The 26,189-nt window shown below is 42.5% G+C and overlaps 1 protein-coding gene across 1 annotated transcript in view; it reads right to left on the bottom strand.

Annotated features, from left to right (window-relative positions):
- Window positions 1–26,189, bottom strand: part of PPP2R2B (protein phosphatase 2 regulatory subunit Bbeta) — a 143,729-nt gene that overhangs the window by 55,353 nt on the left and 62,187 nt on the right. The gene's annotated exons all lie outside the window — the stretch shown is intronic.

Consider the following 26,189-nt stretch of genomic DNA (forward strand, 5'->3'; position numbering starts at 1 on the left):
ATCATGCTTAAATGAATTACAATTGCATGTGACGTCTGCTCTAAGAAAGGAAAAACATATCTGATGCAGGAGCACATTTCACACTATTTTGCATGTTCCAGATTGCCCATTCTTGCTCCTTCTGCCAGGAAGGAGAAGCCACGGTTGTGCATGCATCTTTTCTAGGGACAGCAGAGTTATCACCTCTTCATTAGACAATATCTTTATCTTGTGTTTCGACAGCACCTAAGAGTTTAACTGGTTCGGTCTCCATGTTCAGTAATACCTTCAGGCCAGTTAGGACATATGTTGGGCCAGGAAAACTTAATATTTTAGGGGCCAATGTACTAAGGCTCGCTAATGGTAATGCAAGCTTTAAACGCACATTACATTACATTACGTTCTTATGTCTGTGTTATCTATCACAATCCGTTAATGATCATTATCGGTGCTAATTGCATTAGTGTTAATGCAAAAATCTACCCTAATGAAATGCAAAGTGGCTCACTGTCTATGACTGTGATGCAGCACATGTGGATTTATCCTTCCCAAAGTGGAGCAAGTTGTATCATCATCTTCACAACTGTAATTTTGGACCCAACTCGCTAAGGTGCTGCTCCCATTCTGTGTCTATGGGAAAAGCTTGATGATTTGGGCCTTTTGTGTGAACTGGGTCAAGTGGGTGAAGGTGAAGAGCCCTGAATTTACTCCCGAACCCCGGCCCAAGGCAGCGACACAGCCATCAGTTACTGCAACCCAGCTTCTTTCTTCAGTGTTTATCCTGCAGCCAGGACAAAGGATCTACTGAAGATTGGCTTAGGGATATTTTTAGAAACAGGTTAATTCCATTGCAATTGTCTTCCAGCTGGGTTCTTGGGGGTCCTCACTGGCTATCACAACTCTCAGTATGGGGGTGGAAGCAAGATGAAGCTACAGTTTCTCCCCATACTGGCCCTACTGCCTTTTCACCCCCAAGTGCAGAAATTCTACAGAAACCTACCCAACGACAACGAGCAGACAAATCACTTTTTAGGGTGCATGCAGCATTTTGCCTCTGGAGTCTGGTGGGAATGTGGCTACCTAGACAACAGGCTGCCAACTGTATGTGGCGAGGGTAATTTTATCCAAGAGAAAGGTGGAATGGCCAATACTCACCAAAAAATCCAAGGGAAAAAAAAAAAAAAAAGAGAGTGGGGAGGTGCAACAACTCAGACTAAAGGGTAGATTTTAAAAGGGCCATGTGGGCGCCCATAAATGCACGTATCTCGCCACGCACAAAAATATGTGCTATTTTATAACCTACGCACGTAGGTTCTTCACACGTCTGCACATAACTTGTGGGTGACACTTTGCTACAGCTCCCCATTAGGTGCAGGAGTCTGGTGAACGTCGGGGAGAGAGAGAGAGAGTGAGAAAGAGAGAGGAGATACTATTTACAGTCAGCCTATACACGATTAGTATTAGCTGACTTGGTGGAGGTCCTACATCTATTTTCATAGTATTAAGAGATATTTATACTTCCACACACAGGAAATATATGACCAAGGCCTATTTTTTGCCTTTTGTTTTCACGCCGATCTCGGAATACGTATTGCATTTCTTGGGCACGTTTTTTGGTTTATACGATCTTGTACGACGCATCCGGCCCCACTACGTATGTGCTTTGGAACTGCCGCACTCTCTTTTCTCGGAGGGTAATTTTTTTCAGCCTGCACAGGGCTGCAGTCCGCGTGCACCCCAGCCCTAATTCTCAGAGTGGACTTTCGCAGGCAGGGCCCGCTCTGAAAGTTAGCCGGGCCTGCATGTACCTCAGCGTGGAGCAGGCGCACACATTCACGCCTGCTGGAGAGGGGGCAGATGTAAAATGCCCTTGCGAACATTTGCGCGCAATGCTTTTCAGAGTCTAACGCACGTGCGCAATTGTTTTCCCTACTCGGACTTTGTACCCTCCTCCCCTCCCCTCAACCCCTGTACACCTTCTTTGTACTGCGAGCAAAAAATGGCTTCCCAGTATACTTTTACAGATACGACGTCCAGGCTGATTTTTAAACCTCTGTTTTACGTTCATTCATGCTTTAGAAAGTTACCCCTGCAAGCTTTGCTCGCCAGTGCCTCCTTGCCTGTTTCCTGGGCGTTTCCCTAGTGCTCCTCGTAACAGCTGTTGAAATGAGCTTAACGTTTTGGGCGTGCTGGATCCAGGGCTTTTGCTGTTGCTGACTTCCAGATTTAAAGAGGATGAAACTAGTAAGCGATACAATCAGGTGGATGCATCCATTGGCCAGCTTCCTGAATCACACAATGGGTCGCCTCTTTCTGTAACTGCAGTATAAGTAAAGCAGTGGCACTGACTGGAATAGCACGAGCAATGCTCTCTCTCTCTCTCTCTCTTCATAGGACCGGTTGGAAGTACATAACGATTAATGCAGGGGTTATTCTTTTTTTAATGGCTTCTTCAAGAGCCGTGGACTCCAATAAAGGAAGAAAACACATGAACTTTTATTGCAATTCACCCATTAATCTTATTTATACCTGCACCCGAAATTAAAAGCACACTATTGATATGAGATAGCCAAAAATAATAGTTTGCCTTAGGGCTGAATAGAAATTTTGAATGTCTGTAATTGTTTTCTGTCTATGAAAAATCCCTCCAGCAAGAACAGCAATTTAAAGCCATTATTGTAGAAATGTGCCGTCTCACAGGCTCTTTTTTGTCTATTTTAAATGGCAATGTGCTGATTTTTTACCAAATGCAATTCTGGCATGCATACATTTCCAGTCGCTGTTTCTATCTCCCACTGGCCTGGCTGCTTCTCTAGCTACTGTGAGATTTACTCTGTGACCTGAGCACTTCCAAATCAAAACGCCCTTGTTTACTTGCTCAGAGATAGAATATAAGGTTAAGCCCTATTTGGCTCATCCAGAAGAGGGTTCAGGGATATGAGCGGGATCGTTCTGGGAGGCTACACAACCTTAACCTCTACCTCCCGTCATGGTCTCTGAATAAGCAGGGCTTTTGGTCCAACAATTACTTCCTGCCCCTTTCAGGTTCTGGCTCACTTGAAACTGGAACAGAATTATAAAAAAGCTTGGGATAAGCACAGAGGAGCCCTCGTGGCAAGACAGAGAGGGGGAAGGCAGAGATCAGCTGGGGAGTCAAGTTGGGCAGACTTAAGGGACCTAAATGATCTTATCTGCCATCATATTCTACAGCAGCAGTGGGAGCAGGGGGCAGGTTCCAATATTGTTAAAAGCCCTCCCGTCACTCAGGGCTGGAATTAATATTAGAGCACCCACAGGCAACCGGGTCAGGTGGGAGCTCCCCACTCCCCTCAAAAACAATATTTAGAGGGGGAGGAGTCACACACAAACTCCTCCCAGATCGCCCCTTAGCCTGATCCTCCCCTAGGCCTCTTCTCCCTCACCTCGGAGTCTCCGGGCCTGCATTTGTCGTCGTCCTGAAAACTCACCGAGGAAAACTCAGTGCGGGGGGTGGCAACTGAAAGGCCCTGCAGTGGTCCCGCCCTCTTCTCCTGCAAGGACTTCTTGTTACCATGGGAACATAGAGGGGCGGGGCTGCCGCAGGCCCTTTCTGTGCCAGCACAGGCCTGCCTGGCAGCACCCCAGCGGCTATAAAAATGTGGCACTGGAGTCTGCACCAAGACCTTGTCCTGCCATCGCTCCCTCAAGAGCAGATGGAAAGGCAGGAGGGCAGAGGAAGGAAGCATGAATTTGAATTGCGGCAGGTCATGGGGTAGCTGAGTTGGTTCCAGAAGGGTTGCTGCAAAGGTTTTAGGCACCTTAGGTAAGTCTTCAGCCTTATGTACCCCTCACCCCAAGATTTTGATAATTAAACTTTGATAATGACCACCACCACCATTCCCACCCTAGAATAATCCTGGAAATAAAATTACACACACACACAAACACAATACAAATATGTTTCAGAAATCATATTATAGTGTCTGATAAATGTGTTTCTGATTTTTGGAGGTAGACTGAAAAAAAAAAATCAGGAAATATATAAATCAAATTAAAAGATTTGCATTGTCTAAAGGTAATCTCTGAAATAGATGACTGGGCTAAAATTGGATGTTTTCATTTACTTTTCATATATAGAAAAAAATTCTAATTCTGTATCACCTCAGTAACAATGATACAGGATCCTTCCATTACCAGGCACTTTGCAACACATGACCTGCAAAAGAGTCACTCCGAACCTATAAAGAAAACCTATCCTAGCAAAACAGCACTAACTCCCAGAACTCAAACAGCAACAATGCTACCTATGAAAAAGCAACACTGTAAACATTAAAATATTTCTACTACTTCTACTACTGCTATTAAGCATTTATATGTCACTACAAGGTATATACAGCGCTGTATGGATACACAAACAGTTCCTTCTTCAAGGAGCTTAAAATGTGGTCAAGAAAGACAGACAAACCAAATAAACATTTGGGGAGAATGAAGGAAATACTTAGTCAGCTAATTTAGCCGCAGGATAGGGCTCTTCAGCTTGGAAACGAGACAACAGAGGGGATATGATAAAGATTTATGAAATCATGAGGGGTAGATCAGGTACATAGGGAATGGTTATTTACTCTGACAAACAGTACTAAGATTAGGGGACACTCCATGAAGCCAACAGGTAGCAAGTTTAATACAAATTATTTTTTTCACTCAGCGCATAATTAAGGTGTGGAATTTGAGGATGTGGTCAAGGCTTCTAGCATAGCTGGGTTTAATAGGGTTTTCTGGAAAAACAGTCCATCAACTATTATTAGTCACGTACATTTGGAAAAGCCACCATTTTTCCTTGAGCATGAATAAGAAATGACCTGCTGTTAGGAATTTGCTGGGTTCCTGTGATCTGGATTGACCACTGTCAGGGTTAGGATGGATCTCCAGTCTGACTCAGCATGGAATATCTTAATGAGGTCACTCCCAAGCCATGATCTCCCTCCCATGCACAGCACGGAGAACAAGGACTGTGGGCCTCTCTCCCTTTGAGCTGATAAAAATTTCCTGAGCTCCGAAATCACAAATGATACATCAGTGCTCTCTGCCAGTAATTAATCAAGACACAGCATCCCAAAATGGATAACCAAACTGGGTCCAGTTAATGGATCCAAGGAGCACAATAATAGGGATAAAGCGGTACCTCCTCAACTATGGTCATTAGGATATGACTGTGTCATGTGGTCCATTGGCTGGATAAGCATTATGGTTCTCTCTCTACATAGTTAGTGGTGAATCTCATTTCTCTTTCAACCCCTAGGTACGCATATCTTTCAATTCACTGCCTTTGCCCTCCTCCCCATCTGCTTAGCTCAGATGCTGTCTCTCATATAAATTTATCCCCTGGATTATCAAAGAATGGTTTAACTTTCCTAAAGAACCCAACCACCTATGGGGATGATGCACCCAATGAAAAAATCCTTAGTATCTGCTCTCCTTCCAAAGTGCAAGAAAACCTTGATCTATAGGAGGGTAGGGTTTGTGCCCTCCCATTTCAGAATTCATTCATTGCGCCCACCATTTTATTCCTGACGAGGAAGATATCCAGCTCACCCTGCAAGACCCAGACAATGTCTGCTGAGCTGTGACAGTCCAGATGGCAGCAGGCAGGTGAGTAATGCACTCTCTGCTGCTTCTATTAATATTCACACAGATTTACCTCATCTCAGGCCCTCTCTGGCAAGAACCATATTTGGCACAACATCTATTTTCTGAAGTTGGTTAATTTGGAACTGTGTGTCCCAGCGGATAGAGAGAGAGAGAGTCACTTTCCCTTAAAGGGTGCATCCTGTGCTGAAGCAAGCCAAAAATTAGAATAATTCTGGAAAAAGAAATGGAAGTGAAAACCAGAAGTGGAATGATTTTATCTGACAGGGGTGGGGGGGGGGGGGGGGGGGCTATGGCTCTGTGCTCTGCCTGTATCACATCAGATCGTTCTGCTTCTTGCTGGAGTGGTTTATGCTTAAACCTGTTGCCAGCAGATGCTTGTCATAAGGTAAAAATGTCAACCAAAAGGGAGAAGCAAGCAAGACTTCATCCATCCAACACTAGAAATATCTTGGAGGCCAATGTACGAAAGTGCAATAGCTCGGACCATTGACGCGCATTACTTATCTTGCAGTAATGTCCCATGTTACATAACATATAGATCAGTTTGGAGATAAATTCCTCATGTTGAATGTTAGTGGATTAAGAATGACATTAATGCAAAAAAAAAAAAACCCCCAAAAAACAACCCCTTAGTTACTCCTCCCTAAGATGTGGATTGTTTTTCTGTGTGCTATCTTATTGTGTTCATAGGTAATAAGCCAGTTTGTATAATTATGCAGCTCATTACCTATTTTGCATAGATTTTTGCATTCATTTATTTATATTCTGCTTTTTCAGGCACTTCAAAGCAGATTATATTCAGCTACTGTGGGTATTTCTCTGTCCCCAGAGGGCTCATAGTCTAAGTTTATACCTGAGACAATGGAGGGACAAGGGACTTGTCCAAGGTCACATGACGTGATAGTGGGATTTGAACAATTGCTTATCTGGTTCTCAGTCTGCTGGTCTAACCACTAGGCTACTCCTCCTCTCCTCTTAAGGCCTGAATAGTTTGTTTTAATATTTGAGAGATAACAGAGTTGCTCACCTGTAACAGGTGTTCTCCAAGAACAGCAGGACGACAGCCCTCATATGTGTGTGGTGACACCACCAGATGAGCCCAGCACAGAACCTGTCCCAGCAACTCTAGAACTTTGAGCACAGAACTTTTATGTTCACTACAGCCAAAAATAATGCATGTTAAAAGTATCTATAACTTGTGCTATATGTAATGTATTAGCATATGCACATCAGCCTCATGTGTGCAATTCAGCTTTTCTCATGAATGAGAATGCACAGATGCTGGTGCATGCCTAGTAAAAAAAATAAATAAATAAAAATAGAATCCTGCAATGAGCAACAGTTGGTGCTCACTGGGTGTTCAAAGTTAAAATTTCAGGGGACTGCCTACCAATTATGAAGTTCAAGCAATAGTCTTCTAGGCAGAGCCCTAAATCAAAAGACCTGGACATGGCCCAAATAATTCAGTATATAATTTACTGTGTGTGCCCTTCTGCAGTTCCTTGGGGGATGAGGTTGAGTGGGGAAGGGGGAATGGAAATTCTGGACAAAAGCAGGATCTGACCACAAAAACCAGTTGTATTTGTTTGAGTTCACGTGAAAATTCGCTCAACAAACCAACACAGAAACATAAGCCAATTTCATTAAAGAGACCGTGCAGTCTTGCGTTATGATGCAATAATTTGTTATATGCAATATAAAGAAACAAGAGGTCATTATTACTCATAGAAAGTAGGCCATTAATGAATGTTTAAAGCAAAAATTTAGATTATATAATACACAGTCTTCTAATTTCATATGGAAAGGTGTCTCCATGTTACAAGATGTTTGCCAGCATGATGAAAGCTGGTGCGACGTCATTAAAGAAAGTGACGTCTTTGACCAGAGGTCCAAGTCCTCTTCCAATCGCCAAATAGCTGGTGATCCACAGCGCAATGAAACAGACTTCCTTCCTAGGTACCCCTCCCCACCCCCTCAAATATGGTGAGCACCTTAAGATTCTGGCTGAGCACTTTCTTTCCCCCAAGAGTCTAATCATATCATCCCACGCCATTTGTTTTATCTCTAATCAAAATCTTATCTAGCGTTCTTTTGAAGTGGTACGTATCATCAGTATTTTTCTTGTACCAAAAAAAATGCATGAGAAAAATGACTCAGCACCTTTGGGTCGTTCTTCAGATTCTCCAGCCCTCGACTTCATGATCTATCCTAAGCTCTGCCGTGACTCCGACGGTAGAGTATCACGCCGCCAAGCTTTACAGCTTGTGATATGCATTCAGCAATGGCCTTCAGTTTAAAGGATAAATATTCTGGAATTAATAATTCTAAATCATAAATACAATATTTGTATTCATGTGATCAATAATTCACAGGCCTTCCTTGCTAATATTCCGGCTTGCAGCACCCGAGAGCTGAAGATAAAAGGGTTTTCCCATCCTTTCCAGTCAGAGAGGCGCTTACCGTAGGGGGGGGGGGCAAGGGGGGGATGGTGGAGCGGAAAGAATTTAAAGAAAACTGTTTCCATGGTGATTTTCTCCTCCGAGGACCACACTTCAGCCTTCTTTCTGAAGTGCTTTAATGATCCTTATGGCTTCCATAATAAATATATTGAAAATTAGATTTGATTTGCTCTGTACAAATAAAATCCTGGCCAGTAATGATGGAAAGACGGAAGCCGGGCTTCAGAATCACACCCAGGGGAACCGGAAAGCCTCCGAGGGTAAAAACAATCATTTAGGGAGAAATTAAGGTAGATGCCTGTAGGTAGTGTCTGAATATCATGAATACTCAAACTGCTGATTATCTCCGAAGGATGGCGGAAATTTGGAAAGTCACGCACTACGGTTTTAGAGAACAGAGAGGATAGAGAGTGCATGGTCCCTGCCTCTCTGGGCGTTCAGTACAGGCACACAGAAGGGGGTGTGGAGGGGGGGGGGAGGTCTTGGGTGTTAGGGCCTCTTCACATCGTCAATCTAGACGTAGGATCTCGGTTCCTCGGGAGCTCGCTTCACCATCACCGCACGTCGCGGGGAGAGTCCAGGATCAAGGTGCAGGATGATCAAAAGCCACGCGACCAGCCTTCCCCGTCACTTAGCCCTGCATCCTAAACACAGCGGTGGTCAGCAAACTGAAAGCTCAACCAACTTAAGGGCTTCGCCTAACAGTTTGCACGCATTTTTTAAGCATGTATTAAGCTGAGATACAGCTCACGTTTTTTTTTACATTTTTTTTTTTATTTGAATTTGAAAACTAATATTCCGGGGGTTTTTTTTTTACAATGAGTGTATATGCCAAAAATTCAGCAGTTTAGTCAGTTAATGGTATCCATCCGGAGAACTGCTCTGTTCATCGTACGCTTATTGGCTTAAAGCAGACCTTACAATGTATTCATAAAAAAAAAAAAAGGAGGCTAGGCTTTCAAAATGTTTTCTTTTCTCTTAAAAAATAACCGAATACCTGGACCCAAATGAGAGAGATGCAGTTGTTTAAGAAGAAATTGAAAACACCAGCGACCTTTGTTTCATTTCATCTGAAATGACCTAAAAAGCAAAACAATTTTTGTCTCTGCATTTCAGCGCATGCTAAGTGGGCTTACTGTGTACTAAAAATGCAGAAACAAGACAAAATGGAAAAAAACAAAAATAGACTCATTTCTGGGGGACAGGAGCAGGATATGGAGGGGCTGGGAAGACCCAGATCACATCTTATTGGCAGGGTATGGGGGGGGGGGGCTCAGAGAATTCCAAGAGACTCTGGGATGCACTGGTGGGGGGGCAACTTTTTTTTTTTTTTTTTTTTTAAATGAACATAAAATATCCAAACTTTTTTAGGTATTTTTGGGCAAGGCTACTTTGGTTCAGCTGTGCCATTTACATCCCATCTGCTGTTCTTTTTTCCTTTCCATTCCTCTCGGTCTGCCACAGTCCACTTCGTGTCCTTTTGTCTTCACTCCATAAAGTCATGGTTATTTGACAATAAATTGTCTCTAAATCTAAAAAAAACCAAAAACCCCAAAGCCATTGTCCCTGCCCATTGGCCAGTTGTCTCTGTTCTCAATGCTTTTCAATTCACTGGTGGCACAATCCCCATTACACAGACAGTACAAGATCTTGGTGTCATTCTAGACCAGAAATTAACTATCCTTCCCCAGATTAAAACCGCGGTTAAAAAAACTCATTTTAGAAGCTCAGAATGCTACGTCATCTGAAACCTTTATTGGAACCCACAACTTTTTGTATGGTTTTTCCACCTACAGACTATTACAGTTCCCTTTACTTCAGATTATCTCAGACCGCTATCAGACCACCACAGATTATCCAAAATTCAGCTGCTCGATTACTTAACATGCACACACCAGTTTGAGACCACATCACCCCCATCATCCCTATATCATGGCATATCAAATATAAAGTGGCTATCACAAACCATAACTTACTCCACAGAGTCTCCTCCCCTTGGATTACGTCTACCCTGTGAACACCCTCCGATCTGCCAGCCAATGTCTCTCACACATTCCCTCTCTCTCTCATAGCAGCCAAGCTATCAATGAGTCGAGAACACTTCTTCTCATATCCTTTTATCATTTTATCATATCATTTTATTATACTTCACAACAATATCTTATCTAATCATTTTGCTACACATCTACATTTTATAATATTATACATATTTATTAATTGATACAGCTGGTTAAAATGCTTATAGTCGTTCTACAATTCTTCCCCTTTCATATCCAAGTTATTTTTCCATGTTTTTTTTGTAACTTTCTCACATCCAAAATATTGTTTTAATATTTGTTAAGTTTCATACTATATTTGTTCTTGTATTGGGAAATGTTCTTTACTTTGTTACTCTCTGCCTTTACTCACATTGTTAATTGTAAACCGGGTTGATGTGATTCCTATCATGAAACTCGGTATAATAAAAATAACAAATAAATAAATAAATAAATATCCGGCCCCACACTCTGGAATGCTCTCTCCCTTTATTTCGGAGGTTCACACAACACCCCCAAATGGTTTAGGAAGCTCCTAAAAACCTATTTGCTTAGTGATGCTTCCCAATAACCTAAGTTGTCCCTGGTTACTCCACTCCCCAGTTTGCTGTCAGATTGCTTGCAACGTTTTCACGGATGCTTCTTTTGTAGGCCTGCCCCGGACTGTTTCTGGAGCGGCGGGCAATAAATGCGATTAAATAAAAAATAAATCAATGCCATTTCAGATTTGTGTACCAAAGATCAAGATGCATTTTTTGCTCTTCTCCCGCACAAGCCTCTAAGCTCCACCCTCTGTCCACCTTCATCATATTCCAGAATATCCCAGCTGGGTGACTGACAGACAATACTGGGTTTCAGCTTCTCTCCCCTAGATCTCTTCCTTTTGTGGGAAATTCCAATTATCTTCTGGAAAAGCAGCACATTGATCCCAAAATGGTAGAGAATGAATAGAGAACATGTAAAAATGACTGCCTTTATCTCAAGTGACTTGAGGAACAAACATGATATGATAACAACAAATATGATAACGTTATTTAAAGGCATCTGTCCATAATGGCTCAATGGTAGTTTCAACCAGGAGCAGTTTCATTTCACTGTCAAATACAATAATGCAAAATTTGTTCAGCAACACCAAGATCTGTTGTAGAAAAAAAAATACTGTATAATAAGAAAGAAATGCTGTTTTTTTTAGTTTTATTTACTCCATTATGTAATTTCCATTCCACTATGCAGCTCACCGTTATTTCTTTACCCATGCTGCACAGAGCCGTCGCTAGCCTGTGTCCAATATGGCCTTGACTACAGGCGTCCCTGCTGAAGGCCCCACCACATGCAGTTGTTGTTCATGATGGGGCCGTCAGCTCACAATCCTGTCACTTCTGCCCCCCACTCTCCTCCTGCCCACCCCACTAGCTCGCAAGCCACAGTGCGATCTTCATGAAAATGTATAGTTTGCTTCCTCCCTCCCCCCAATCCTGGGGTTCTCCTGGATGAGCCGAGCCTGCTAGGGAGGAGAACCTAGGATGGGGTGGCCAAGGAGGGGAGATGTAAGGGATTGAGGAGGAGATGCCGGGCTGGTGGGACAGAGGGAGGACTGTTGGGTAAGGGGAGGTGTGACATAGGGAAAGATGCTGAGAAAGGAGGGTGAGGGAGGGAGATGCAAGGCAGGGGGAGAGAAAGGGATGCTGGATAGGGTGGAGAGAAATGGGTGATGTTCAGTAGAGTGGGAAGAGAAAGAGGCAATGCTGGATAAGGAGTGTGGAGGAGAGAGAGAGAAATTCAGGGCAGAGGGAATGATCAGTGTTGAGACAGATGCAGGCCAGGATTTAGGCATAAGCAATGTGGACAACTGCTTCTGATACCAAATTTTTACAACTACTGTTAAATATGAACCTGCTGAGCGAAAAAGACAAAATCGTATACACAAATTTCACTCAGCTTTACAATGCATGTGACAAATTAAGGGAAGACCTCATAAGGAGGCACCAGACTGCACCATCACCTTCAGTCAAAAAGTGCCAATAGTTATAATTGCAGAACCGGCTCCTGTTGGACTCAGAACACTCAGGAGTTACCTTTAAGGACAAGACCTTGTTTTACCCCCAGTGGGTAGCTTATTTGCATTAAAAAAATGTACTTAATAAGAACGTTGTTGGGACCTCAAATCACTTTTACTAGGAAGCAATCATTTGCATAAAAACAGTTGGGATTTGAAGGATGAGCATTTATCCCAGACCTATGATTATAACTCTATTGCCACTTTCAGACATGAGCCACTAAGCGATGGTGCAGGTTGGTGCTTCCTTCTGAGGTCTTCCCTTAGCTTGTCACGTGCACTGCAAAGCAGAGTGAAATTTGTGGACACATTTTTTACAAATTGCAGAGTATTGCCGCCATTACCAGTATCTGGTCCTGCAGCCTAAGCACCATGAACTGTCTGGTGGTGGCAGCCCCAAAGCAGCAGCAACTGAGTCTAGAAACTTCAGTGCAGGACCTAAGAACATAAGAACCTGCCATACTGGGTCAGACCAAGGGTCCATCAAGCCCAGCATTCTGTTTCCAACAGTGGCCAATCCAGGCCATAAGAACCTGGCAATTACCCAAAAACTAAGTCTATTCCATCCTACTTTTGCTAGTAATAGCAGTGGCTATTCTCTAAGTGAACTTAATAGCAGGTAATGGACTTCTCCTCCAAGACCTTATCCAAACCTTTTTTAAACCCAGCTACACTAACTGCACTAACCACATCCTCTGGCAACAAATTCCTGCAGTCATTGCATGTTAAGTCCTTCTGTGCTCCACCCCTTGCAAAGGTTTCCATCCCAACAGAAAGCCTGGACAGAAGGAGGGGGATAGGCGCTGGTTGGCACACCAGGGCCGCGGAAAGCCCCCTGCTGATTTTTCTATCCCCAGTTCTGTGGAGCCAGAACCACTAGAGAGAACAAGCGGAACCATAAGTTGGAGGTGAAGGAGGAGAGCACAAGAGCAGAGAATTGGTCAGTGATGATCAGAGGGAACAAAGTGAAGAAGAAACACAAAATGGGCAGGAGACCTTGGAAAAGACATTAGAGGAAGATGAACAATACGAAAGCAGAAAGAGAGACACTGGGACCAACATGCCAAAAAAATATAAAATATGCAAAGGTAAAAAAAAATACATTTTTACTTTAGTGATTGGAATATGACAGCTTTGGCAATGCACATCTCATATCTTTATACCCTACTTAACAGAGGAGAAATGTTTGTTTTTCTCAAGCATCGTACTATTTGTAGAATCTGGCTTCTTGGGGGTTCCATTTGATTTTTTTTTTCTGCACTTTAAATTGGTGGTCACTTATTCTATATTTGGTGAGGATCTGTCAGTGTTCTGCACGTGTGACAGAGGTGAAAGGTTTTGCTAATGTTTAGTTTCTGTGTGGGGATCTATTCTAGTCCAGCTCGTTCTATTTTTCTCATTTAGGAGTTGGATAGTTCTAGGGCCCCTTACTCTATTTGCAGCGCTGCCTTTTCATAGGATGGCTTGTTTCTGTGTGAGTCCTAGCTGTTAGTGTTATGGTATCGCAGCTTTGCTACAAAGGTTCTGAATGGGTTTTTGGGATTATCTGGTGCGTCACAATGTGCCTGGTAGTGGAGGGAGGTTGCTTTGCTGGTGATGAGATCTAGATTCTAATTAGTTTAATATAACAATGCAAATAGTCTTAACTCAATAGAAGAGAAGAATGCATGCTCATTAAAGGCAATATGTCCACTGATAAAAGGCTATCAGGAACACTTGGCTTACGATTTGAACATCACGTGCCAAAAAAACACACTTTTTAAGTAACTTTTGAATTGGAAAACTTTTTAAAATGTTTATATATTTCTACTAATATCCTTTAAAATCAAATGGGGTTTTTTTTTTCCACATTCAAAAATGACTTATTCAAATAAATAGTTTATGATAATTTTGATAACTGTAAACTTCACAGGACTTATCTTGGGACTCATGTCCTTCCCTGCCCCTCCCCCTTCCCCCCTACAAAATTATGCCCAAGGCTTGGTTATCCATTTCCCAAAGCTTGGCACTGAATTCCCCCCTAAATCCACTCTGACCTAGGCATAGCCTTTTTCAGCTTCTACTGCTTAGTAAGGCTCAGATTACTCATCGGCTGGGTAGGAGGTTATGGATCACATCCATACAGAACTAAGGGTCACGCTTTTGTGCCTACTTATAGATTATGAATAGTAAGTTAGGTTTTAAATTTTAAAGAACAAACATTTAACAGTCTCCCAGCTCATGGAGCCATGTGTCGTGTACAGGGCGAGGGTGCATTTTCCCACTCGGCCATAGATGCCAAATTGCCTGGCTACAGCTGTGCTGCTGCATGATGCTTCCCTGACAAAACCTTTTCGGTTAAGATTAGTAGCAGGGTAGTAAATCTTCACTGAAGGAAGAGGAGCCAGAGTCCCTCCTGTAGCCCCCTGTTCTCCAGTGAACTGCAACGGCTGCAGGAAATCCTAGGAGACACCAATTCATTATGCTCACAAGCAGCACAACTATCTTTTAGCCTCCAAGTATCTCGGTTATATCGACAGCTCTGGCCCTGCAGGGCTTTTGTTTATGGCAGGACACAGGGCTTCATACTGGGCCTAATGGAGTGGAATTGTTTTCTGTTTACTGCTGTATCGTTCTTTCCAGTGGAAAAATCAATCCGGGTCGATAACCATGTGAGTCTGCTTGTCGTGTGATCCGTCTTTAATCTTCGTAATCCCACCTGCAGACGCTAACAATTTAGAGGGGAGATTGAGTGATTGATTCGCATTTCCTCCTCTCCCATGACCTCGCGGAGTTACACGTTAATCTGTTTTGCCGAAATCTATTCAGTAATTGCTTGATTTGCCCTGGTTTCAGTCTGATGGCTCCCCACACCCCCAGCTCTCAACTTGGGATGGTTAAGCACTAGAGAAGATCTTTGGTTTATGCACTGCAGCTTGGGTTGAAGTTTTTTCCAAAGTAGAACTTGCTCTGAGACAGTGCTCAGAGCGAGGAGCAGTCCAGGTGTGCAGCGGGAATGGAATGGAGGAGAAGCCTAGCAGTTAGAGCAGCAGAACCAGGAAAGCCAGGATTCAAATTCTGCTTCTCCCAGTGATGCTCCCTGGGCTGCCTCAGGTACTCAAGATTATAAACCCTCTGGGAATTAACTTGCCTTGAGTGCCAGCCTGGAAAGGCCAGTGATACAATCCATGGGATGGGGAGTACTATAAGGCATTAAGATGCTATAACATTCTGTCCTCTCTCAAACATCTATGTTTTACCCCCTATAGTTTCTCCCCTACTCAGATTTCTCTGTCTCCCTTTGCATCCTAACAACTTTTGAAGAGGTAAATAAACATGTGCAGATTAATGAGGTATATTTGGATTTTCAGAAGGCGTTTGACAAAAAGTCGCCCATGAAAGACTCCTGGGACAGGAGGCAGTGTCCTATTGTGGATTGCAAAGATAGGAAACAGAGAGTAGGATTACATGGTCAGTTTTCTCAGTGGAGAAAGGTGGGATCTGTACTCGGACCCGTGCTTTTCAATATATTTATAAATTATCTGGAAAAGGGAATGATGAGTGAGGTGATCAAATTTGCAGAGGGCACAAAATTATTTGGAATACTGGGCATCCAAATGACAGATGAAATTTAATGTGGACAATTGCAAAGTGATGCACATAGGGAAAAACAACACACTGTGGTTGCATATTATTAGATTCCTTATTAGGAGTTACTATCCAGGAAAAGGATCTGGGAACCATTGTGGACAATACTTGTGAAATCCTTGGCTTGATGTGCAGCAGCGGTCAAAAAAGCAAACAAACAATGGTAACAATTATTAGGAAAGGAATGGAGAATAAAACAAAGAATGTCATAATACCTCTGTATCACTCTATGGTGAGACCACACCTAGAGTACTGTGTGCATTTCTGGTCTCCGCATCTCAATAGAGATATAGTTAAACCGGAGAAGGTACAGAGAAGGTTAGGGCTGTTCAGCTTTGAGAAGTGATGACTGAGGCGTGATATGATAGAGGTCCATAAAATAAGGAGTGGAATTGAATGGGTAAATGTGAATCAGTTATTTACTCTGTCAAATAATACAAAAATTACGGGGACACTCCATAAAATTAGCAAGTAGCACATTAAATTTGAGAAAATTCTTTCACTCAATGCACAATTAAGTTCTGAAATTCATTGTCAGAGGAAGTGGTAAAGGTAGCTAGTGCAGACTGGTTTAAAAAAAAATGTTTGGACAAGTTCTTAAGAGAATTGCATAAAATGGACTTGGGGGAAAGGCACTACTTACTTATCCCTTGGTGTTAGCAGTATGGGATCTTCTAATGTTTGGGATCCTGCCAGGCATTTGTGACCTGGAATTGGCCACTGTTAGAATAGGATATTGGGCTTTGTGGATCCCTCGGTCTGACCCAGTATAGCAATTTTTATGTTATGTTAACTTTTCTTTTTAAAGAACGCTCTTAGAAGTAGCTCTTACAATAAAGTGAGCTCCGAGACGGAGCTCCTCCGAGTCCACTCTCACCCCCAATGCTGTCAATGCACTAAAGCTATATGAAAAGGTTTGTCCACTGCAGCAGTTGCAGCACTTAAAGCATTTATGGAAGAACCTATAAGCCTGCAGGAGAAAATGTCTCAATATATGAATTTTAATTTCTATGACCTTATCTGGTGCATTGAACCAAAGGCTTAGGGTTCTCATAGAAGCGATGCCACAATAATGCTGAAAAACCATATCACTGCAAATTGAATGCGGGAGAGAGGGGGACGGGTGTTTGGGAATAGTTCCAGCACTGGAGTGCTCCATTACATTATACTACAACCACAACGTACTTTGCATTTTTATCCCTTAAGGCTCAGCTAAATCATTCTGCTTTAGACTGGAGTCGCTTGTATAATTTATCTGGCAAACAAGGTCAGGTAAGAGAGGAAGCCGAGAGCCACGCAGAAATATCCACGTGGTTCTGGATTCATGCTATACGGGTCTCAGTAAAGATGGGAGCATCAGCAGCCACTACAGAGCAGAACCAGCAGGCCCGAGAAGTGAAATCTCGTATGGCACATGGTCCTACTTTAATAACACAAGTCTTCTTAGGTATCTTTATACTCGTCAGTCATGCTTTTGCATGCATATATTCACCCATGTTTGTGCGTGTTTGCATTTATTTATAATGTGCATGTGTGTTTGCAACAACTCAGTTTATCTAAAAGGTCGAGAACAGATTATTCCTCATCACATATTTGTAACAGCATCTCCAATGCTTTTGTAGAAAACCACAGAATTGAAAATAAAACCTGATATTGCCCTCTAAGATGTCAACAGCTGAATAATGCATTACAGTTGACCAGATAACATCATCATCATTATTTTTCCCATGTTTTTGAGGATGGTTTCATAAGGCAAATATAAAACCACCCTTTTAATTCTTACAATAGAAAAACGTTATCCCCCTCTGGCAGGGCCTGGTGACCTTCAGCATCAAGATTTCCTTCAGCAACTGTCATCAGGAAATATGATCTCCTGCTACTAGATCCTCCCCTTGGGGTCAATATTTTTCCACTACAAACCCTACTGTCAGCACATAAACCTTACAGTCAGTCCATGCTTGCCATGTATGTGATATTCATATAAAAACGCTTCCAAGCTCCTCTGGCCCAGCCTGTTTTTAACCTGTTTGACAGGTTTTGTTTCTTGTGTAACACCATGGGATTGCCAAGGTATCTATGTCTTAAGGCAATACACGGATCTTCTCATTAAACAGACATGATCTCACCAACAGAGGTTAAGAGGTTAAAAGGACCCGAAGCTGAAGTAATGACATTCGTTTTAGGTTTAAATGACCTGTTCCTTGCCTCTTCCTTACCCTCTCCTTCACATGAATAGAAAATGAATTGCAAAAAAATAACAGGCAGAAGACACCAGTCAGCAACAATTCATTCGCCGGTGACGGTAATCGCTCTACTACCAGGCAACTCAGCCCAGGCAGGACAGTCAACCTGTTACACGTATTACTGCTGTTTCTAGTGAATCGAATGTCTATGGAAGGCACAGTACTGGGGACGGAAGTCCCATCTCTCACAGAACAGCTACGGTACAGGCAGTGACTCTGCCAGCTTCATCCTCCCCCCCGTCCTCTCCAACCCTCGTACCTGTACTACCTCACACGGAACAGGCAGAACGTGGAATGTGGCGGCACGGACTTCCTCCGAGGAGCCGTGCAACACGCGTCAGAGCTTGTTCTAGAGGGGACCCGCCTTTAAAGGAAAAACGGTTAGTTCAGTCCTTTGAAAATGACATTGAAGCAACAACGTTGGATTTACTTTGTATTATTTTTTGTCTCAGCTCACGCTAAAAGAATAAACGAAAAAAAACAAAAAATGACCTTTTTTTCCCCCAGGCACATTGCTGGATTTTCATGCCCGTTCAATTGCTGGTGTCTCTCCTGAGACTAACCAAGAAGGATGGCAGGTTTGTGGACATCTACTTACTTCGGAGGTCACTTTCAAAGGATTTGCACACGTAAATGTAACATAACTATCCTAGCTATGTGCAAAAGCCATCTCCTCGCGTTAAGTGCACTATGGACAATTCAATGGCACATATTGCAGCAATATTGAAAACCCCATTTGCATGTGTAAATATCAGTTTTATGCATGTAAAGCCTTTCGAAAATTACCCCCCATGGGTATAAACTACTTCACACGACACAAGCCACCGAGAGGTCCATATTCAGCCACTACCTGGCTAACTTCGCCGGGATATTCAGCAGCGCAGCTACCAGGCTCTCTAAAAGTTAGGTGGATGAATGTATCTGGCTAGTTAAACTGCCCTCAGTTACGGCCTGCTACACCCGCCACTTAGCCAGAGAAGTCAAAACTTATCCTGCTAAGTGTCACTATCAACAGGTCCTGATGAGAAACAGAGTCCAATTTTATAAAAGGAATGGGGTTGGGTTTTTTTTTTTTTTTTTTTTTTACAACCAGGTGCAGAGACGTAAGGTTCTGTAAGGTTTGTGCATCCTAAGGAGAATGAAAAAAGTTTTTTTCAGTTTCCAGAGGAGATTGTTCTGGCCAAGGCAGGTGCAGAAACGTGTTACAATGATTTAGATACCTTTGCAGGTATTTTGAATGCTATTAAAACCAACATTATGGAACCAAGAAGATCTCTTGCAAGATGGGAAACTCGTTAGTTCCTGGATTAATGACCAATTTTAATTGGGTGGGCTATGAAAATCATATAGAGCTATTATATGTTACACCTGTGCTAGCAGAACAGCATGTTCATCAAGACAATTAAAGTGCAGGGGGCTGGTATCTCTGTGCCGCTGTGAATAATCCTTCTCACTCGGAGAGAGAGTGAACAGCTGCTTCCTGGTGGATCGCATTATCCCGCTTTGTACAAGGATGCAATCACACTTATAGGAAGATTCAGTGAAATATATCACTTCTGCTAGGAAGCAGCAACATCTGCTAAGATGTTAGGCCTCGTAGTAACACTGACATTGAAACATCTCATATATATATATATATATATATATATATATATAATATATCACGTGTTCGTGGAAAAGAGCGACACAGATGTGCACTTAGCGAGTAAAAAAAACCAAAAATAACGGGGCTGAACGGAGCAGGGCATCCACTTTTTCACATTTCAAATAGCATAAACATTCAACCAGAGACCAATTAGTCAGGGTTGTGCTGCTGAAGGATTTGGAATTGGCATAAGAAGAACATGTTCATTGCAGGTGTGTAAATTCTTATTTTACAGGGGTGCATGGGCGGTACAGTGCAAATTGCCATCGAAGCTTCTGTTCTGTATAGAAATGCCAGCCGTGCTCAAATATTAGACCAAAAAAACCAAACAAACCATAAAATGCACACAAGAGAGTTGATATTAGCTTCCTCTTACTGACTGAACTGCCCCAGCAGTTCAGTCAGTAAGAGGACTGGTGACTAAAACGTGGACTCTGTGCATCCTGGGGAGCTGCAGGGATCTGCCTGACACGCAAGGCCAGTGGCAGGTCACGTCCCGGCGCTGAGAGATGCGGGCGCACTTGGACCAATATTGGAGGAATAAGAAGTTAAAACTGTAAAGGGCGTTTTGTTTTTGGCTTGAAGTTATTTTTAACTTGTAAATGATAAAAACGTTATTAAGCTTTGGAAAATGCCATGCAGTACTTTCTGTGGTCAGGCACCTGCCACCAGACGGAGAAAGTGACCACAACTACCGAGATATTTAAAGAAGCATAAGTGGGGAATTTCTGGCACTTGTTCTGCTCAGAAGGTTGAACCTCTCAATAGCAAACAGGCCGGCTGCACCGTCCCATTCTTTGTGCTCACAAGCCCTTGCTCAGATATTGCTTTCGTACGCAAGGACCAGACATGGTTTCTATCCATCACTGCTCCTGCTCCCAGCCCGCGACGTGCCACCCCTCTCAGTGGTCATCTTCTGCAGTCAGCTCCCTACTCAGGCGATGAAGACGAGGGCCATTTCTTTTGCAGCTCCTGCTCTTCGGCTGGTGTGCAGCAAGTTCCTTCAAAGCCTCTGACAGCCGCAAGGATTGATGCACTGATGATTTCCCATGAAACTGGAGCCGCCTTCGGCTGACTCAGCTTTTCTCTGCACTCATTTAGAGCACAGCACGACCTGAGTAGGAAAAGCAATCCCGGAGGAGGAATTTTTTTTTTTCATCCATTTGCATTCTTCTTTTTTTTTTTTTAACCACAAGATCTGATGAGAACGAACCATCTCTTGTCCAAAGAAGGTCTAAGAAGTCACAAGGTAACAGTCTGGTTGACTGATCGGGCCGCACTGATCCATTGGCATGAACTTTCGCCATGATTAGGGCTGACCAGGTAGCAAGTCACCGCTGGCAACGTTTTCTGTGAAACTAGAGTAGAGCTAAGGTGCAGAAATCGCTCTTCTGATTGCTCAAACAGCATCTGAGAGCCCTGACTTTTACGCTCCGGGAAACCTGCACAGTGCAGCAGATACTGGCATAAGCTTGCTGGGCAGACTGGGTGGATCATTTGGTCCTCTTCTGACATCATTTCTATGTTTTTATGTCCCCAAACAAATAACAACGTTAATTCCAAAATACAAAACTGTAATACTGACAAATTACTGTAAATATATGAAAGTTCTTAATGCAGGCCTAGCCATCTATCTATTGAGATATAACAAACCAACACCACACACAGGTATACTACAGGTTACAAATATTAACTGTAATATTTTATTGTCCAGGGATCACTTCTGCCCCATGAAGAACTGAAAATATGGTAAAAAAGGTTTGGCAGGGGGTGATCTAGGGGAGAGGGTTCAAGAGTTTATTTTATTTATTTTTTTTTTTATGGCAGCGGAGGTGATGGTGAAAAGTTTACAAAAGCGAAACAAAAGAATGTGAACAAAATTCTTAATTTCTTTTGTTTTAAAAATGAATTGAAACAAAGCAGGACATTTCATTAAAATTTCCCCATTTCATTTCAAATACACATCCCTAACTTGCTGGTATACAGCCTACAAAAGATATCCTGGAATAATCTTCCAGAGAGGAACCAGAGCATGCTGACAAATTACAAATGTGTAGCCACTCAATATGCAAAATATTTTTGCAGTTAAAATTGTTTTTTTTTTTTAACCATATAAATCTACCTGATTAACTTTTCTCCCCATCCTGCACCTTCTGGCTAAAATCTGCCTGCACAAAATTGCTGTGTGCACAGATTCAGCCCAGGTCAGGGCACACCCTGGGCGAAGTTTTCAGACTTAGTACCTGATTCACGAAGTGTTTTTCTCAGACACAAAACGGGAGAAGAGCCTTAATGAATCTGGCCCTTAGCCGGTTACTGAGATATTCAGCAGTATGGCTCCTCAGGCAGCTACCTCCAATCTAACCGCACAAGTCAGCTGCAACTTTAACCGGTCAGCTGCAATTGAATAGCCACACAAAGCTAATCGGTTAACGTTGCTTAGCGGCTTTTGGAAAAATCTACCTCATACTAAGAACATAAGAACATAAGAAAATGCCACACTGGGTCAGACCAAGGGTCCATCAAGCCCAGCATCCTGTTTCCAACAGTGGCCAATCCAGGCCATAAGAACCTGGCAAGTACCCAAAAACTAAGTCTATTCCATGTAACCATTGCTAATGGCAGTGGCTATTCTCTAAGTGAACTTAATAGCAGGTAATGGACTTCTCCTCCAAGAACTTATCCAATCCTTTTTTAAACACAGCTATACTAACTGCACGAACCACATCCTCTGGCAACAAATTCCAGAGTTTAATTGTGCGTTGAGTAAAAAAGAACTTTCTCCGATTAGTTTTAAATGTGCCCCATGCTAACTTCATGGAGTGTCCCCTAGTCTTTCTACTATCCGAAAGAGTAAATAACCGATTCACATCTACCCGTTCTAGACCTCTCATGATTTTAAACACCTCTATCATATCTGATGGGTCTCAAAAGAGGAGCTCTTATGAAAATGCTAAACCCATCTATACCGTGAATTTATTTTTCAATAAAATAATGAGCACCATGCCTTGCTCTTTCTTATTCTTCAATGGTGTATCATTCAGAAACCCCAAATTATTTACTCGTGAACTTATGTAGATGGGAAAAGTGACTGATATAACACAGCATTCAAGGGCATCTGAAGCTATTTTACATTGACTCTCTCAAATTGTTTTCAAAACAGATTAGGAGACTAACGGTGAATTTTAACTTGAGTCAGACGGGCCCTGGGTACATGGGATATGTAAGTTCAGTATAACACTGCTGTTCTTTCTGTTAAGAGAGAAATTATTGAGTTTATTTCACCGCATGATAAATCTCTCGTTTGATGTCTGAGATGGGAGGTCACGGGTCATGCTGCTGTTAGGATCTGCAAGGTGGTGATAAGAAAAATTCATCTTTGGTAACAATAGAGCAGAAGTACTTATTTATAAGGAGGTTGAGCTTTGGTGTCACACCTCTGCAAGCCCCCTGATCTTCTACAAATGCATTAAAGAACAGCAAAATCGGAGGTAACATTTGCAGAAGCAAACCTGGAAAAATACTAAATAGTTAGGCAGGTAAGCTAATTTTGTTTGAAAATATCAGAAAGAAATGTTGCATACATGCTAAATTTAAAAATACCCCCCCATTTTCTACAGAGAAAACATTCTGGCAATAGAATACATAAAATCTGTCAGGCATGTGCCAAGCTGGGAAGGTGGTTGATTATGGAGTCCTAATCATTGCCCCCAGTTTCTATTATTTACCCCAAATACAGATTTCCTATACTGATGATCTGAATATCTCTCATCCATGTCATGTGACTGGGCTATATCAGTCCAAGACTTTTTTTTTGTTTCCCCCCTTAAACAAAAATCAGTACTGCAGCTGGGCCTTGAATGTACATAACTTGTAAAGATACTCCTTCATTATCCGTGCATACTAAGGACGATTTTCTGAGCAATCAAGCTACTCGGCCAGGTGTAGGTGAACACCTGGTGAAAAGGCGTCTGTCCCCAGAGGAAGCGATAGGTTGAGGGGAAGCAAACAGTGCTCATGCATTTGATTCTTAAATGTACACGTGTTACTTTGCCACCCATAGATTTTGCAGGTACAAAGTGCAGCACTTGGAATACCTTGTAGTAAATTTTTAAAGGGAAATTGAAACATTGCTTACAAGGTCCGTGGCCAGAGAAATCCTGCGGACCATGAAGCAATGCAGGCTAATCAAAACTGCCTTGTTAAATTTATATTCAGTATTATAATGTATCCTCCAATGAAGTAATTACCGAGCATCTAAGAGCTCTGACATCTGAAACTGCGTAGATATTGCCTTCCCACACTCGGTTTACACAATATATATCATTATAGATGGGAGAAGGAAGTGTTGCACCATTAAACTGATGGCTACAAAGACTGCCCAGTAATAGAGACAGAAGTTCATTAAGCCCAAAGCCTCAAGACAGAAGGGATTTAATTACGTTGATTCTTACAGGGACTTGCACAGGGTGTATGCTCCTTCTCTCATGTCTGAGATGTATCCCTCAAGCTAAACACCGAAATTCCTCAGGCGATGCTTGCATTAAAAGAATTTGGACAAAAAACAGTTAGTCAGGACGTGATCCTCTCCTTGTACGTTATGCACGATGCAGGAATCAAAGTGCTGGATTAACCTGTCTCTGGCAAAGCCTCATTATTAGTGCACGAGCTGCATCGGTTAATTGGACTATAACTGCAAAGTCGTTATGCAGCCCACATCCCCTACAAGTGAAGACAACGAGGGCTATCTTTTTATGTCCAACTCTGCTCATTACATTCTAAGTAGCACATTAACACGGACGCTGCTGGAGAAGCACTAGTGGTTGCGGCAGTACAATAATTTGTGCTGTCTGATTATGCGTTAAGCTCTAAATTTCAGATTTAAATAGTAATAATTTTGCTTCGTGCAATGCCGCCTTAATGAACCACAAGAAGGTGGGGGTTTTTTTTGGGCTTCCCGGCATATGTAATGTTGGGAGCCCGCCTGTCCACGGGCAAAACGGCTCTCCAAAAGGATGGAAAACGCATCAAGTCTGGCAGGTGGGAAGAAAACAGGACTCTCTCGGATGAGTTCGACAATCGGAAATGTTAGGACAATATTTTCAGAGCGTGACCCCCCCCCCCCTCCTCCCAAAAATTGCTTCCTATGGGAAGCAGTTAGAGGCTGTAAAATGCTGACGACTGTTCCAGTCCAAAAGCTGCACCCACCCCCCAGTATGTAAAGGAAGACCCCCCATTACACTCTCCTACGAAACTATGTCGGAAAGCGTTCCTGAATCCATACCTCCGCATGCTCTCCCCACTTGTTCTATTTCAATTTAATTTCACCCCCCCAATGAATTTCCTGCTTGTAAAAAAGGCACCAGATTAACAGCACTGAAAGCCAAAGAACTCCATTTATCCACTGAAACCAAAGCAGCACAGGCACAGTTTCTGCACTAGGATGCACCCATTCTGCTTTGAGTGCAAGAAAAATGACCAAATATGCCCTGCCTTGTTTCCTAAAGCTCTTTTGCCACAGGCACCAAAGCAGAGATACCGTTTTGGTAACAATTAGGACGGATAAGAATTCAGACAGGTCTGCAACCACTGCCTTGAGTGGATAAACTACTCCACTGTAAATGTGGCTCGTAAAGGAGGTTTAAACATAAAACAGGTATCTCGAGGATAAAAGTTCCACCAAATGGTCTGCATGTTTCTGAAAGTATGAAAGCCTCCATCCTCAACTAATTTAGGAATCTTTTAAACATCGCTTCTTAGGCACTGACCATCCTCTCCAGAAGAAATGTTGGACTTCTCTGACCCGCAGGAAAAGAAATAGCTTCTGACATAAGGAGGTGAGGTTTTTTTTAACGCACAATTTTGCACCGAGACACCGCATAAAAAAAAAAAATAAATCACAGAACATTGTTGCTTATTCTGCCAATCTAGCAGAAAAAGGAAACACGTTTAAAATAAATGATAAACCACACGAATACAACTGGACTGCATCCTTTACAGAAACCTTCTCTCATCTGCAGAAGAAAAATGTGTTTTCTTTTATTAGAAGATGAATATAATTTATCATCAACTTCCAGACTGTCAGGTCACTTAATCATAACTCTTGAGTTATATCAAAATATCTGTACCGGTACTGAGCGTGATGAATGAGTTTCAACACATAAGCATTTAAGCATTCTTGTAATCTTCTAGGTCAGTGGCAAAGTCCGGTGCATTACACTGGACATTCTCTCAGGAATCTTGGGGCAAATTTTAAGATGAAGGAAGGATAACCTAATTTGTCCTGGCAGCTTTCTTCTTTCTCCTGGGCTTCCAACCCAACTGGAGCTTACTCCAGTCCTGGTGGCAAGGATAAGTCCAAAACCATGCACTGGATTTGCTGGAAGCTCCTGTGCCAACCCACTAGCTACTCCACATGACTGGATAGTAATGGCCTTCACTCGCCATGGCAAACCCTCTGGATGTCAACGATTTCCAGAATATTACAAAGGACAAAGCTCTGAGTTTCATGGTTTT

The sequence above is a fragment of the Rhinatrema bivittatum genome, chromosome 18 (genome assembly GCF_901001135.1).
Source record: "Rhinatrema bivittatum chromosome 18, aRhiBiv1.1, whole genome shotgun sequence".
Taxonomy (NCBI): Eukaryota; Metazoa; Chordata; class Amphibia; order Gymnophiona; family Rhinatrematidae; genus Rhinatrema; species Rhinatrema bivittatum.